The 17,742-nt window shown below is 46.5% G+C and overlaps 1 long non-coding RNA gene across 1 annotated transcript in view; it reads right to left on the bottom strand.

The window, feature by feature from the left end:
* LOC137164855 (uncharacterized) overlaps positions 1 to 17,742 on the bottom strand; it is a 127,413-nt gene that overhangs the window by 22,118 nt on the left and 87,553 nt on the right. The window contains exon 2 of the long non-coding RNA XR_010923224.1: positions 7,446 to 7,604. This is a non-coding gene — a long non-coding RNA (uncharacterized lncRNA). The remainder of the gene's footprint in view (positions 1 to 7,445; positions 7,605 to 17,742) is intronic.

Consider the following 17,742-nt stretch of genomic DNA (forward strand, 5'->3'; position numbering starts at 1 on the left):
GCTTTTTACTAAAGAGTTATGGCGGCTTTACGCAAAACGCCCCCCTCCCTCTCTTGTCCCCTGTGATCAGGATAGGCACCTAGGCTGTGGCAGACCCCAGGGCACGCCCCTTCGACATTGAGGGGCCTGAGCTGGGGGCTGCCACCTCCTAGGAGAGAGTCAGGGGTGGGCCGCCCTTGTTAGGGCCCCCTCCCTTTCCCAAGAAGACAACAGCTCTTGAGAAAGAGAGGGGGCTCACCCAAGGACAGAACACCCTAAAGGACAGTCCCCAGGGAGGCCAGAAAGCCTGGTGCAAAGCCCTGCTGAACAGGCAGACGGGGGATTTGAACCCAGCTCTTCGACAACCCAGGTGAGTATCCTAACCACTGGACTAGAGAGGGAGGCTAGTGGTGGGTCTGGCCCAAAGCCCCTTTAACTAAAGTGGAAGGGCTTCAAGTGGCAATAGAGAGGGCAGGAGCACCCTACGGCAGGCCGACCCCAAGGCAGGCTCAAACCAGCAGCCTCCACAGCCGCAGGACACAAGCTTAACCGCTGGACTACCCAGGAATTGACAACAAAGGCCTGCCCCAAAGCACCTTTAACTAAAGTGGAAGGGCACACATGCGACAGGGGGGAGGAGGGGAATTTGACTACTATTTTACTAAAGAGGGAGAGCTTCTGCAGTGAGGGACACCCTCACCTCATGACACTGGCTGTGTAAGCAAGGCACACTTAGCCCTTCTCAAACCTTCAAAGGCAACGAAGAGAAGAGGGCACTTATCAAGCGATCTGTTTAAAGACTAGTGAATTCAAGTAGAACAGCTTCAAGACACAAGAGTGAGGGAGACCCCCTCCTTTTCTGTGGCCCATAGATTAGCATATTCACCTGGGCAGTAGGAGATTCCCCCTCAAATCCTCTCTCACCAGGCAGAGCGGGATATTCGGTGCCGGCTTTAGGGAAAATGGCACCCTGGGGAAACTTTTATTTTGAGCCCCCTGCCTCCCCATTGCCCCACGCTCCCTTCCGTGCCAACATACCTTAGGCCCACCCCGCTCTTCGCCTCTTGATCGCGGCGGCCAGGGAGCAGCAGCTTCTGGCCGGGCTCTTAGCTCTGAAGGCCGCACTACTGCCAGCAGCAGTGCAGAAGTGAGGGGGGCATGGGATGGTGTATTGCCATACTTACTTCTGCACTGCTGCTGGCAGTAGCACTGCCTTCTCAGCTGGGCAGCTGGAGTGCCCTCCCTGGCACCCTGGGTAGTCATCCACCCGTAAGGCTGGCCCTGCCTACCAACACATTTCTCTGCCATGCAAACAATACGGGGGCCAGAGTACCGAGTGCAGGGCAGCTCTGCAATTCCGACCTGCAGCCCCCACTGTGACACCAGTCCTGGGCTGTCCCTATGCAGAAATCACCTCTCTTACCCAACTGGGTCACATCACGCAGTGCTTTTATGTGTTGCAGAAGTGCCCTGTTTGACCTGAGTGGAGACCCTTCACTCATTTCATTCGTGACCTCATTTAGGATTCATGCCCCCCCTCAGGAAATGGAAAAGCCCTCCACCTCATGTGCGTTATCTCAAAGTAGGGGCTGGAGTGGCCTGCGGCAGAACACAGATGTTAGTTGTTGAGTGAGCGGCCCAGGGGAGCATGTGCTCTTTCCCCATCAAATATTGGACCATTCCTGAATGTTTAATAGGAAAGAAATGAGTGGTTTTTTTCCTTTAAAGATTTACCATGTACAAATGTATGAGAATATTAAAAGCAACAATTAACTTTATTGGAAACCTTATATTCTCCAGTCTCATTAGAAGTGCCAACAAGATCTATTATTAGTATTACTATGCAGATAATGTAATAAAAAGGGTATTTAAAGTGGATAGTTTTGCATTGAAATAAAATAGCCTCTCTCTCTTTCAAGTTATATCATATCAGCGGCGTTAAGCAAGTGTCTGATCACCCCAACACCCAGAAGGGGGAGTTTCTGAATCCCTTTCTTTGAAAATGTTTTCTGGCAGAAACAGATCTTAATCAGTATGAGGATAACAAATAATGCACTCAAGGAGCATCTAATCTTGCCTCTGAGAAGCTCAGAGCACTCCACAGCCATTAACAAATGAATCCGCTCAGCCCCCGGGGTCCGTATTAACCTCAACTTCACAGATGGGGGAAACAAGTGCAGAGAAGTGAGGTGACTGCCACAAGGTCACATGTTGCATCAGTGGCAGAGCAAGGGAGAGAATCCAGTAGTCCTGACTCACATTTTAAAATGCAGAAGCGTTGTATCTCTGGGAGACGGATGTCTGCTGTGGCATGCTTCCATCTATAGCTCTCCCTGTAACAGCTCTGAGCACTACCAACCGTGCCACAAGCGTACTGAGTCCCCTCACCAATAATCTCAGCTAGGGGGCTAACCAGCATGTTGTGTCTCTGCTCCCCAAGCAGCTCTAAGGGTGTGAGAAAACCACAGGGACAGAGCTGGGTTCCAAATGACTGCGTTTGCTAGCTATATTCCAACACACCAGGCTACCTGCAGTTGTCCACTGCTGCTCCGCCAGGAGGGCCCCCAAACTATTTAAAGGCATAATACCCAGTGGTTTTGCATTGGGGTTCACATGCCACTCCTGGCAGATGGAGACCTGAGCTGTGAGGGTGGGCCAAGGGGACTGGGTGGGAGTTGGGGCCATAAATGGATCCTTTCCTTTTTCGGTGATCCACACCATAAAGCAGCTGGACTCCCACCTTTAAACTTCAGTTCAAAAGCCTTTTCCCTGTTCCTCACTGGGATGCCTGAGGGGCATGGCAATTTTGTGGGGGGAAAGGGGGAACGGGGGAGGCGCTCTGCTGGGAAAAGCTGCTGAAAGTGCACAGCCAGAAAAGGAAAAGACTAGGGTTGGGGTCAGGTTTCTTTTGAAAATCTGAGCATGGCAGGTTCTCACACTTCGCTTGACTCACAGAATAGTTTGTCCAGCTGTGACAGTAAGTACCATCTAGGGCCCTCCAATGTGATGACTGGGTAACACAACAGAAAAAGAGTTCCCATTGTGAAGACTAGGGCATGAGTCTCCTGTATCCTATGTTAGCATGGCTGTTGGAACACCAATAGACAGCGTGGTGACCCCCTCCACCCTGCACGCACACATGCACACTCACACCATGCACACACAGCAGCGGTTGCAGATGGGCATGCAGCGTGACAGAAATAAAGGGTTGTACAGCTGGTGCTCAGATCCCTTGATATGGGCAACTTAGAAATACCTGAGAATGCCGGTCAGATAGACAGTCATATGTGCTCACCCACACTGACACCCTCTGTACATACGCACACTCCACATAGACACACACACCAAAAAGGTGTCATTTTGCTCATACTGTCATTGCGGATCAAGTCCCAAATGTGGCAACACGGAGGGGTCTGAAACCTGGCCATGCCAAACTGATAACCCACTCCACCATGGCTGTTCGGAGCATTCGCTTGTGCCACAGAGACGGCTTCCACTGCCTGAACAATGGCAATTGGCTCTTCCTGCTCAGGCATTTCTGGACCCAACCAATAGAGAGTGCTGCTTTGAGGTCAGCACCAACTCGCAACCACTTTACAGAGCTAGTGCAAGCAGATGGAGAGGGGTGGCTGCAGGAGGATGACAGCACAATACACAGAGATGACACAGCCTTGGTGCCATGGCACCAGCACACACACACTCCAACAGCAGGAGGAGCAATGGCTTTATCGGAACAGAAAGATATGTCCTGGACACAGTGCAGATTAGCTGACTCCCCTCTCTGCAGTGGATGTGTAAGTGAAGCATGTCTGTGTTGCACGTGTGTGTGTTTGCACTCAGATGTAAACACAGACTGCCACCAGACATCTTATTATAGCACATAAGTGGGGAAATGATTTGCATAACTTAATTACAATTTTACAGTAATCTTCAACTAGAGTCAGGTTCTAACAAACAAACATCAAATCCTGTGCCTTAAACCCCAAAGGTTAATTAGCCTCTCATAGGTGTCTGCCACCCCAAGGAAAGCAAATCACCGAAAAGCAACAGTTGATGTTCCTGGTTGTTGACTGGTTGAATAAGGTAAATCAACAACTGGTTACATAGGGCGATGAAAACCACGCTGGGCCTAGGAGTTTAGACACAATCTCCAGCCCCCAGTTGCCAGTCTAGAGATTTGGTCCTGCGCTTTGTACCAATCACTGTTCTCTCCAGTTGAATATGCCAGCCATGCTGCAAAATGTGCCAGGTGCAGACAGCCTGGAGAGGACCATAGGAATTGCCATCCTGTTTAAGACCATTGTCCATCTAATGCAGCGTCCTCTCATTAACAATAAACATTGGCCGGCACCTTCTGCTTCAGAGAAAGGTGCAAGAAAGCCTGCTGTTATGAGATAACCTGTCCCCAGGGAAAATTTCTTCCTAGCCCCTCCAAAGTTAAAGGCTGGCTGAAGTCCTGACACCAGATACTAGATACTGGTCAGAAAATGGATTCTCCCCCCCACCCAGGAAATATTGACTCTCCATCAAAAAAACCAAACCAGAACATTCTTGGCCCAAAATGCCAAAAACTGAAAATTGGGGCCAAAAAGGGTTTTGGGTGATTGGTTTTCAGGAGCAAAATTAAAAACTTTTGAGGGAAACAGACACATTCCTCCAAAATATCTGTTTAATCAAAAATCCTATTTTCCATAGGCAATAAAAAGTTCCTACGATAATTTCCCACTGTCCACAGGAATGACCTCAGACCAACAGTGTAACACTGTTTTGCCCTGGGAAAGACCAATCTTTCTTTGCATCATTACATTGTAAAGAGGGCAGTTCACTGTCCGAGACCTACTTTTTTCTATTTTATTTTACGCGAGACACTTATATTTCTTGTTCTCTTGCCATTTACTCTTGTCCATAGTTAGAATCTCTATCCTTTCATGCTGCAGCTTCCATTGAACCAAATTACATCAGTGTAGCAGTGGGAGTCGGAGAGGAACAAGCACTTAAGGAGTCAGAAAAATAGGTTACATTTGGTGACACACAAAATCCCTGCCTAAAAATATCAGGGAGCTTTCTCCTCCCACCTACTCTCCTGAGTTTTGCACTGAATCACAGCTTTAAATATGTATCTACGAACACAAAGTGGAACTGGACTGAAAGATTAAGTCAATGGAGTTATCCCATTGTAAAACTGGTGTAAATGAAAAGAGAATCAGCCCCCTCCCTCCTCCAAGGCCATGTGGAACACTGTACAGGCGGAGTAGCAAGTGCCATGGCCTAGTGGCTGAGGCACAGCAAGGGGATTTGAGAGGCTGTGGGGGCTGGTTGGGAATGAACAGACCTGCTCTTGAAATCCGTAAGTCATTCGTGAACAGTGGTATTTCAGCCTGCGCTGGTCTTCTCGGCATAGCTACGCAGCGTGAAGGAGTGTTCAGGGACTCAGGACATGGACTCATATCATCATAAAAAAAGAATTGTTTAATTTGTGGCTTTAAATTTTAAATAACTCTGCCAGAGCAGAGCTGTTCTTGGGCAGCTCTCAGCTCTCGACCTTGCACTCAGCCGCTCCATTCAAATTCCATTTCTGTAAGAGACCCCAGTGGGGATTCAAATACCATTTAAATGAGCTCGGTTCTCTCATTCCTCTTTTTCTGAATGTCTCTCTGCTGCAGACCACAGGAAGGACAGCTCTGCCTTGGTCCCTATCTTCCCATGTGAACTGTGTGAGAGTCCCTCTCTTTTCTATAGGTTTTTATACCACACTCATTACTGTACTAGCTGAGCACCTCTTGGACATAAGACTCCCCATAGAATGATTGAAATGTCAGGCTGAAAGGGACCTGAAGAGATCATCTAGTTCAGCCCCCTGCACAGAGGCAGGACCAAGGAAACCTAGACCATCAATGACAGGTGTTTGTCCAAACTGTTCTTTAAGGATCAATGTAAAAACCTCCCTATCACTGGATGTTTTAGAGATGGAAAATTTCAGCCCAAATGTATGAAGTGATACTTTTGTGCCAATTTTTACAAGCAGTCTATCTGATTTCAACATAACTGTGACTGTGGTGGCCTCAACTTTCTCAGCAACTGCCCCACAATTGCAGAATTCACTTCCAGCAGGGATTCAAGTGGCCATGAGCCGCAGTACCATGTCTCTTTTTTAATATGATGTCTGATTTGTAAGGCCCTCAGATACCAGGGAGAAGAACACGGTAGAAATATACAGAGGCATGCAGTCTACTTTCCATTTCCTGAGTGATACGAAAGCAGCTGTATTGCAGAGCAGATTTAGATAAATATTGGTGGTCTACATGGCAATTTAGGGCCCACTTCTTCCATCCTTTCTTACCTTTCATCTTAATTTGTGGAGTAAAAGGATGGCAGTATCAGGAATTTAGCAAATGTAATCCTTCTGAATGACTAGTTCAGGTCAGATCTCCAGTTGAACTTGAAGGTACCAGAGAACAGAATTTTGTCTCCGTAGTAGTTGTTATTAATTTACTTCCCTTTGAGTTTGTGTGATGGGGACTGCTCCCCACACTAGCCCCCACTCCCCCAACGCAAGAGCTGAATCAGGCCAGGTGGGCCCAATCAGCTAATTAGTCTGCAAACAAAGGAGCTTTAAGCTGGAGGCAGCTAATTAGAGAGAGGCTCACCTGTACAGGAAAAGGCGGGTCTATAAAGTCAGGTAGCCGGCAGCAAACAAAGGCTTGCCGGAAAGGCTGCAGGGAAGCAGCCTGTAGTCACGCTCTGGGAGGAGGGCTCTTGGTACAGCTGTGAGAGATGGTGAACTGAACTGAACTGGTATGTAGGAAGCAGTCCGGGGGAGAGCAGAGAGAGGAAGCCCAGAACTGCTCAGGTGAGGGTTCTGGATGGGATCCCAGGAAAGAGGGTGGGCCTGGGTTCCCCTACCAGCCACTGAGGGTGTGGCAGAGAACTGAGGCAGTGCCTAGGAGGACTGCCGAGGACTACTGATAGACTTCCCCAGGAAGGGGACTGCTGAGTGACCTGGCTGGAGGGCTAAGTCACAAAGGGGATGCTGCAATTCCTGGAGCGAGAGAGAAGCTGCAGAGCAGAGAGGGAGAGACTGAATAGCAGTGTGTGAACTGTAGAAGGAGCTGCCTATCTCCACAGCTAATCCCCAGAGTGACCAGGAGGAGGTGCCAGACCAAAGGTAAGTGGTGCATCCCTTGACGGTTTGCCACGGGATCCCTGCACTCTGAGGCTCTGTCTACACTACAGCCTATATTGGCCAGGGGTGTGAATGTTCTTTCTTCTCCTCCTGCCCCCCTCCCCCAGTGACAGCCTTACATTCCTGCACTTAAAACGTATGGGGCTGCTGTGCAATGTCAACAGTTCTTGTGCTTCTGTTTGGCCTGGAGAGGCCGTAAATCCAAGTGGACGGGGAGGGGGTATTTCAGTGCCAGGACTTCACTTCAAAGCCCAGGACAGAGAGGCTGCGACAATCACTGTACCTTGTATGGAAGGTGTCGCTGCTCTAGATGAATCCTGCTGGCTCGGGTTAAATGAGATGGGCAAGTCTTTGGGTCCGGGACGGTCTGTCCATTCCATCTGTGTATGGTGCTTGCACAGTGGGATCCTCAGCCTATTTAGGGCTTCTAGATGCTACCGCACTACAAATAAAAAATAAGAACATGGGTACATAAGGATTGCCATGTCATCCAGTGGTGGATCTGATCTTGCTTCTTGTTACTTAATGAGTGATGCTGTGAGATCAGAGACCCTAAACCATCGCCACCTGGCACTCCTTCCAAGTGGCCTGTAAGGTTCAGTGCCTCTGATTGGACACTGAGCTTAGATCTATGCAATTATCTGTGGAGAGCTTGGCTTTGTTGATGTTAGCGCCGCACATATCCTTACTAATTAAAATCTCTATTGAGATTTGCATTTTTATGAAATGCCTGTGCTGGAAATCTTTATTAAAAGAAACCCCAATATATATTAATTCAGTCTAATCTTGGGCATTTCAGGCTCCAGAAGCAAGTGCTTTTTGTAAAGCTACAAACCTAATATCTATAACGCTCCAGTTTCCCTAGTCAGCATACCTCTTCTTCAAGTATCACATTTCTCTGTAAAGATGGCAAATGATCCATTTATAATAAAATCTAATGAAGTCAGCCTCCCCTATCCCACCATCCTCAGACCGGGTGTTTTCCCAGTCTGAATGCCATGGGCCAAAATATCCCTGAAATAAAGCCGTTGCAGGGAGAAAAATCAATGGAGTTATACCAGAGGTGAATTTGATCCAATTAGTTATTTAGCTTGTAGGTGTTTCCACAGAGAGAGCATCCCTATTCCTGGTTATCTACAGATAAGTCTGCTTTTCTACCATGTCGCACTAGAATTGTGTAGATGCAATTCCACTGACTCCAAGTGGGTTGCAGTGACCAGGCAGAGAAGAATCAGGCCCTAGAGCCTCTAACGTAGTCTTTTCTCCTTTTTTAAATATCTGTTGATGATGCACTGGAAAGGATCAGGAGCAAAACTGTGCAACCCCCCCTAGGAAAAATCAATACAGATCCCAGTTTGCAAGGGGCTTGTGCAAACATCTGGTGATCAGACTTTAAAGGTTTGAACAGAACTCCCCAAGAATCTGTCCATAGGGATATCACTTAGCCAGGGTTTCACTCAAATCTTTGTGGGGGGAGGGAGGTGAGCCCTGTGGGCATACATTGTCTGGGGCTCTTTCATACTGTGGGGGTCAGTCTGGGGGATATGAGCTGTCAGGGCATTCACACCAACCTTGTTTCCAGGGTTGGTTTGCAGCCCCTGACACTTACTGTGTATCACAGGTTTAATATTAATAAAAAAACCCAAACTGAAATCCAGGACAAGCTTGGGATTGACATCCCTGAGCAGAACCATCATCATCTGCCCAGGCTTACATGAAGCCTTCATGGAAAGAGGCATGAAGGGCTACACAGTCAGCCTGAGAACTAGGTTTATGAAGCAACTCAGCAGCTACTTTGCTCTCCTAGCATCACACCATGCAACTCGATCACTCGCGTTCCCCCTCGTGCTCCTCTTGTGTTGGCCATGGAAGCTCCTGAAGGAAAGCTGAATGTGCAGAATGGATTGGGCTATTGAAACCCACTGTTGCACTGGCTGAATGACTCTGTTCCTATCCTGATTTGAACAGGTTTATTGTTTAATGCGTTATGGTAGCAGCTAGAGACCCCAAACAAGATCAGGGCCTTGTTATCCCGGACACTGTACAAACAGGTACTAAGACAATCCCTGTCCCGCAAAAACACAGCAGGCCTATTGCTCACTTTGAACCAATGGGGAATTGAGGCACTGAGTAGTAAAATGACTTGCCCAATATCACTCCGGGAATCTGAGAAGCAGAATGCAGTGTGGTCTAGTGGATAGGAGACTGAATTGGATTCGTATCTGACTCAGCTACTGACCTGCTGTGTAACCATGGGCCATGTGCCTCTTCCCCCCCCAGCACCCTTTGTCTATTTAGACAGCAAGCTTTCTGGGGTGGAGACGGTCTCCAGCTATGTTCAGACAGCACCTAGTTCAATTGGTCCCCAATATCCGTTATTACTGTCATGCTAATAATGAGCAGAGCAGGGAACGAAGTCCCAACCCACCCTGCAAAAAACCACATTCTTGTAGCCTGGTGTTCAGGATGAGACTCCAACAAGTTAGATGGGATAGAGAGGGGACCGCCAAGTTCCTTTCTTAGTTGGAGACAAATAGTCCCCTAGCAGAAGTGTTTATTTCTTGACAGTACTCAGTGAGAATCTTAGACAATTTCTCCCCTTTAACAGGACTATTTTTTTAATTGGGCTCTTCCTAGATGAGGCTCAAAGCCAATAATTTAATCAGCAATTTGTATCTCATTTGAAATGCCTCTGTCTGGAGTCAAGGGAAAAAAGATTAGCTTTTCCTCCCTGAAATATGGCTGCCGGATGCAAGGGGATAGAGAACGCAAATAAGCAAAGCAAAGTTAAGCTTTCTGTATAGAGCTGGAGGCTTAACAGTACAGATTACAACAGCAGGTGATGAGCAACTTTAGCCTCTGCTGTGTAGGCTGTGAAAAATCCTGTTATACTCCAAAAGCATTTTAGCTACAGCTCTGAGTTTCAAAAATGATTGATCTGAAATCTAAGGGGCTGGCGACAACTGGAGACCAAAAGTTATTTAGCTCTAAGCCAGGAGGAGACCTGGTAGGGCCAAAAAGCTGTCTGATTCTAGGAGTCAGCTTGAGTTTGGAGCCTGCTGCCTTTCTCCCTGCCACCTGGGAGAACTTCTGATCTGCCTTGGACCTTATGGATGAAGACAGTCCAAAGAGATGAAAACTATAGGGAAAAAACCATGTGGGGTGACAAGAAAGAAACTGGAAAATGAGTGTCTTGGGGTAACTGAAGGAAAGGTAAAGAGCTTTGTTTATTGACTAAATGTATTAAGTGCTCATCTTCAGACTTCTGTATACAGTACAAAAACAAGAATACACCAAAAATTGGGGCATAAGGATGTTAAAGGGTCACACAGAAATCTACATATTGGTAGATACGTTGTTTGAAGCTGGATTGCAGATCCACATAGTCAGCATTAGGTCGATCAACCAATGATAATAGATGCCTGTGAAGTTTGTTTTTAGAAACTAATTAACCAATTAGCTAATTTAATTTCTTAGACTGGATCCTATTGACTCCAGTGGAGCTGTGCTGTTTTTAACCTTCTGAAGATCTTGGATGAAATCCTGGCCTGACTGAAGTAAATGGCAAAAGTCCCATTGAGTTCAATGGAGCCAGAATTTTGCTGCTTGTGTTTGAGCTGGTCTACATGCAAAATTGGCACCAGTTTAACTAAAATCAGATATTAGGCCAATTTAGTGAAACCAATGTAAACCTCTATGTAGACGCTTAAATCATTTTACAAGAGGCTTGTATGGATTATATGGATTGAGCTTCATTTGGTGAATTACCAATGTAGATGTGGGGGGGGAGAGGGGGCAGTTACTGAATCAAAATGTTTTCATGTTGTAAAACAGCTGTAGAAGGGGAGGGACACAACTGTCCAACCTTGAACTTTGGCACCCAGCTATTGCTGTAACTTTGACACACCTGGGCCAAGTGGTTTTGATGGAAAGATTGAACACAAAGGCCAGATTCTGGTAGCTGCTGAGCTCAGCTCAGGAATTGTCCCATTGTAAATGAACAGATTTAGGTTGAAACTTCTTTTCAGCAGACATACTCTTACTATGTTTTGTACAGCCCCTAGCACCATGAGACCCTGATCTTTATGGGGGGGGGGGGGAGACACACTGTGCATACTACATAACAATTATTAGACTAGGAAAAAATCTCTAGCATCTGTCCCCACTTATTTCTCTCCTGGTGAGAAACTAACTCACTCCAGGACTCCAAACTTTCCTGTCTGCCCAGGAGCTGGGAAAGTCTCCTTTAGTCAGACTGGCAGCTTGTGTAGTTAAAGGTAGAACAAATGTGATATTTTTCCCCTCAACAAGGTACATACCTCCTGAGAGGATAGTAAACACCTGATGCTGTTTCACAAAGGGGCAACAGATTTTTTCCTTCATGGAATTCCAAGTCTCATGATACAACATGACAGGCAAAGTATTCCCAGGCTCTGTCTGACATCCCTGCAGTCAGCAGTTAAAGCTGCAGGCCCCATTTGTGCAGACATGAAGGGAATTGACTCTTTCTTGGAGAAAAATAAAACCCAAGTGAGTCCCCTGGTTTGCTGTCTTAGCAGTCCCAGCTGAACACTGACCTGGCAATAGACCACACTCGCAGGCAGGCACCGCTTTGCTGAAGCTCAGCCACATCCTTTCTGTGGGGGTCAGTGAGGTAGGAGCAGTGTAGAGGCTGGCCTCAGAACAGTGTCCCAAAGAGAGACTGAGACTTCAGGGGTCTGAGGAGCTGGCACAGGTGTGGAGCATTCCGTGATTGAGCGTTCTGGGTGCTTGCTTCAAAACTTCATTGACAACAAATAAGCAATCAGTTCTGAAGCTGCTGGCTAATGAAGCCCAGCTGTGTCAGTTCAGAACAGTGCAAAACTGAGGCACAAAGGACAGGCTAGAGCACTTCCCAGAGCTTGGAAGTTTCTTTCTGCTATGGTATGCTGTGGGGAGAGTGCACAGGACTATACAGGGGTTCAAGAGATCTGCAACAAAGCCAGTGCAAGTTTATCTGAATCAGAGTGCAGCATGCAAATGGAAAGGCACCAGCATGGTGCAAGAAAATGCTGCCTTGCAACGCAGCTAACGCTAATTTGCAGCAGCAGGGAGATGGGTCATCAGAATTCAGCTCAGTGTTGATGTATATTAGAGACACAACAGGGCAAGGTGATCTAGTGTAATGCTCAGGATTCACGTCTTTGCTTTTAGGATGTTCAGGCACTGACACCCCCAGTAATAAGTGTGATGTAAATGTTTAGATGACAGATCGAGTGATACCTAGTACTGTACTTTTGTCTTCTCAGCAACTATAATTTACCTGAAATATTCAGGCTGCACCTGTTTGTGCCTCTCTGGACAGACCTCACCTGGAATGTGACTCAGACTGAGCTTGCTGCAACCCCAAGTGGTGTCCCCAGTGGAAAGCTGCCCAACACAAGAGGGGCTCGTCTCCTTCTACTGCAATCTAACAGCATTTTTCTCCATGTTAAAACCCTTCCCTAATGCTCAGGATGCTAATTTTCCCCGGTTTGGAGGAGGTGGGAGGGAATAGGAGTTGTTAAGGAGAAGGGATCTGCATCCATTCTGCTTTACTCCCCTGGCATCACATTTAATTTTGGGTTTATTATCATTACTGAGAGCTTATTTATTAACTTTATGGTAATGATGCTGGTGCTGTGGTCCCAGAGCCTTCAAGTTTGGCTGAAGGAGGGGTTGACATTTCCAAGCACCAGCCAGTGCAGAGACTAGATGCAAGAGGAGCAGAACAGGGGGAGCTGTTGCTCCCCGGTCCCTGCTGAGTCAGGAGCCTGATGTATGGCCAGTTGTAGGGAGAACTGAACTGTTTAAATAAATGGAGGGAAATTTTCTAATGAGAATGAAAAGGAATGGACAATGCAGGGGGAAAAAAGCCTTCCCATAGGGGAAGAGAAAGCCGATGGATATGCTGGATAAAATACACTGCTTGGGCCATATCCATATAATAGTCTGTCCAAAACCCACCTCATGTTAGAGCAGTTAAGCCCTCAAAAGTTAGGAAATGCCAGTATTAAGAGCACCAGCACCTAAGCTGGCCCCCTTGTGTGTGTGCACTTTGATTAAAGCTTTAATTACATGGCCACCCATAGCAGAGAGGACTTTAATCAGGTCACTCCCGGGCTGTGCATGCACCTCAAGGGTTCTGAAGACACCTTTGCAATACTTTGCATTGCCCCAAAGCCTCTTCAGTCAGATGCTTTGCAGCATTAGTCCATAGCCATTTACAGAGCAGATTTAGCAGCAGCAGCAGCAGGCCCCTCTCTTCTCCTTTGAGTGACGTTTGCTCAAATGTGTGTTACTACAGGCCCCTGGTTTCAGATTTTCATGAGTAATTCATAAGCAGGGTTATCCCAAAAGGAGTGTCAATTCTCCACGTCTCAGGTACAGCCAGGGAGCTATTTTTAACACTATTCCCATCTTTGGAGACCTACATTTGAGCCTTGCTAATTCATGCATCACTAATCTATAAACCTAGCAATCTCCCCAAAAACACCACCTCAGCTCTGATTTCATAGTAGAAACTGAGTTTTTCAATTACTTATGACCTCTTTCATAGAACACTCACTAGTGTATGATGAAGTATCATTATCACTTACAAGTCAACTGCTCTTGCCTAAGTTAATAAAGGATAGTAGGGGAATCAGCAATGCTGAGTTGTATCCTTATACTTGCTTAAGACTTCAGCCTGAAACACACTAAGGAAAGTCTCCCACTGACTTCAGTGGGCTTTGGATTGGGCCCCAATTTGACAACTTGCAATGTCTCTTCCAGTAATTAATGTGAAGTAAGGGTGGTTCTATGGTTATTTATAGTGTATACTAGAAAGGGGCCAAACTTTTACCCTAATCCTTCTGAATCTCAGTAGGTGTGATGGGAGGTAGATCTGAATTTCCAGAGCAAAATCTACCCACCAGGGTTCGTTCCATGCTGGATTCAAAATCAGAAAAGGCCTAACTGGGATATGGGCAAGCTCTTGTGAGAGCAGAACTTGAGGCCAAGGTGGTGGAAGTCTTAGACGAGCCAGCCTCTCGGGATTTCCACAACTCAAGATGGTGAAGACCTTGTATGATTGGCTGATTGCGTGAGATGGCTGCCATTTGGTGCTGACAGAGGCAAGTGAAAAAACGAGTCGTTTGCTTTGAACCTGAGCCTACTCTGGATCTGAGCACTACATCCCAGAGAAGCTAATGAGAGCCAGTTGGGTGTTTTTTGCCAAAACCTTTAATTATCAATGTCAATCCATCAAAATGAGACCCTTCTGCAGGTTTTGACAAATTTTGAGAAAAAAATTTAGTTTTAATTTGTTCAAACCATAATTTGTTCACCATAATAAAAAAAATTGATTTTCCAGTTAAATTACTATTTTCTAAATGTAAATTATAGCCAATAAATGTTAGGAATAAAGAACCATCAAAGCTGAAATGGAATACTTTGACTGACCCAAACTCATTTTTTCTCCAGATTTTTGGTTCGCAAATTGAGATTTTTCACTTTTGTCTTGATTCAAGACGGGGGGGGGGGGGGGGGATTTTGCGGTTCCAAATTTTCATGGGATGGGAAAACTATTTCCCACTCAGCTCTGAAGCAAATACCTATTGAGAAGGTTGCTGTCGGATTGCCACTCAATGAGGGCTGTTGAGTCACACCTGAGCAAGAGTGAAGAGGTCTTTTGTTCAGAAGAGGCTTAGTGTCTGAGGGCTGGTCTACAACAGGAAGTTAAGCTGACCTAGCTACATTACTCAAGGTGTGAAATTCACACCCTGGAGCGATGTAATTAAGCCAACCTGAGTCCACTGTAACAGCGCTAGGCTGATGGAAAAATTCTTCTATAGACCTAACTCAAACCGGTAAATGTACTGTAGTGATGGAAGAACATGCAAAACACATGCACCCAGTCCCCTCCCAGCTGAAGGGCTGAGGATGGCGAGGAATTATACTGAAACAAAGTGTAGAAGATACTGGCAAAAACATCTCTCCATCTTTTGAGCTGCCCTTTTAAATGGATTTCCCTTGCAGTGGCATTTCTCATTTTGACTGTCTCCCAGGAGCATCCTGAATTAATATTGTATTCCTGGTGCCTGCTGCTGTCTGGCTACCTTTTAATTGAGGGGCACCCTTGACACAGCTGTGAATCTCTGCTGATCATGAACCATGACAATTGAAACATCAGTATCTCATGGTGGGAACTGGCAGCTTGTTCCATTGCAGGTGTCTGGGGCAGAGGGGGGAGAATCTCTTCAAGCAGCCCCTGAAAAGAGACCTGTTCCTCCCAGCTTGTGCCAGGCCTGCCAGAGGTTTCCTTGTAGGTCAAGGATGCAGAACGTGTTGGATGAGCCACCTGCATTACTTTAAGTGAATTGTATGCTGGTAAAAGGGGCCAGGGTAATCCAGGGGGTTGGTGTCTTGTATGCACAGAATTGGTACAGCATGGGAGAAGCAACAGTGTCTGCTTCCCAAACAGCGTGCTGCCTACAGCTGAGCCCTGCGGCTGACTGGCAGGATCTCCTCTAATCCTCAATGGGCTACTGAGTTCTTTGCCTGTCTGCTGAGAACAGCCACTAAAGCTGCCCACTGTTATGTGGACACTTGGAATGAGGCTTGCCCAGCCCATTTCATTCCACCAAATATCTGTCCCTGGGCTGTACTGGAAAGCCAGACAGCCAAGCACTAATATTTATCCATTTGCCCTCAGTCGGGAGGAAGCGGACGGGAGAAGTGGGGAAGCACTGAGAAAAGGTGGGTTGTTTTGGGCGGAAGGGAGGAGGAGGGAAGAGAACGAAAAGAAGCACCTCCCAGGTGTAAAGGTCGTGTGCAGCCCAGCTCGGACTCTGCTGCAATCAGTATAAAGAGGACTCCGCAATGAGGTTGTAAGATACAGACCAACCCTGCAGTTCTGTCTAACTCTGTAGCTCCCAGACTTACTAGTGCAGCCTGGGCTGCCCAATGTCATCATACAGGGTCTACGTGCTGGCATGAGACAAGCAGCCATGAAACTGAATCCTTAAGCCTCGTAGGCAGCCGTCTAGTAAGCTTTCCAAAAAAGTCACTTTTGCAGGCTTATCCATACTGAACCTCTGCTCCCTGTGATGTTTGTCCTTCACTAGAAATTAGTGACAACTTTCCAAAGCTTTCCCCCGTCTGCCCTGGCATTTAGCTGAAATGCAACATTTTACCCCAGCAATCAGCTGGTAATCTTGGCAGCATTACTTAGAGGAACTGCGCCTGTCCTGCCCATCTGATGCACACTGCAAAAGAGGCAGAATCATGGCTTCCTGGTGGAAGGGGAGGAGTGGGGAACTGAGGTTGACTTGGAGATGAGCATCTGCCACAGAGCTTAAAATAAGCATCAGTTAATTCCAACAGAAGCAAACCTGCACTGCAAATAGACATTTCCCCAAACCACATCCCCACTTGAAAGTGCCTGTGAATTCTCAGAGGCACATTTAGAACAGAGTCTCACTTGCTTTACTGTCTCCTAGCAGGCACATGAGGTTTGAAGTTTTGAAACAATGTTTTCTTATTGTGGGGTTGTATGACTAAAGATGACCATCTCTATCATTGTCATTACCACTGTTACTTTGTCCAAGATTTATGGAAACTGTCATGTAAGGTGTCAATGGAGAAGTTACACTTTGCTAAGTCTAATGACCCTGTTTATATGCCTGTATCATCTTTGTATCTGAAGTTCCAAATATTGGTTATGCACGTCTCTTAGACTTGTGGTGTATTTCTAGGTGACACCCTCCGGATAGACTTTGCATTAGGGCTAGACAGCTATGTATTAGTGGCCCATCAAGGACACTCCACTCTCAAGGGGCCATTGAAGAAACTCATCCTGTCCAGATAGTTCTACCTGCAGATGCTTCAGACTGCCTCTGTGATTCAGCAAACCATGTAAGGGCATGTGACCCTGGATTTCATCTTGGACCAGTAACTTTCCAGACACCTGGACTGGACTTTGTTTGGGATAGTAAATTTCCATGTACATGGCAGAGGATGTAAAGACACCCGAGCCCTCTGTCTCCTTCCTACTCTAATTCTCTGGACTAGGAATTTACAACCAAAGGAGAATCTTGAACTATGGACTGAGGACCTTCCGATTTTTAAAGATTTACCAAAGACTTTTCAAGCCAACATCTATTCCATCACTGCTACAAACCTGATCTAAGGACTTTGCAATCTTGTGTATGGTCTATTAACCATTTATAATGCTTTTATTAAAACATCTCTCGTTAGTTTACGAAGGATTGGCTGACAGTGAGATATTTGGGTAAGATCTGAAATACAGATTGACCTGGAGTAAATGTCTGATCCTCTGGGGTTAGAAAGACCTCCCATCTGGTGAACTGGGTTCTCAGTAACCTCTCCGATTGGGCTGCCTTGATGGGAGCCAAGGGCTGGAATGCCTAAAAGACTGTTTGACTTCTCTATCACCACATTGGTTAACAAGAAGTTTTGTTACAGGTTTTGTGATGCTAATCCTTGAATAAACCACCCATTAGGGGGAATTGTCTCCCTTATTTCTTGCAGTCTGCCCCCAGTGTGGCATTCTCAGTACA

This window comes from Emydura macquarii, unplaced genomic scaffold (assembly GCF_026122565.2).
Source record: "Emydura macquarii macquarii isolate MOO-44397 ecotype Brisbane River unplaced genomic scaffold, CSIRO-AGI_Emac_v2 contig_312, whole genome shotgun sequence".
Lineage (NCBI taxonomy): Eukaryota > Metazoa > Chordata > Testudines > Chelidae > Emydura > Emydura macquarii.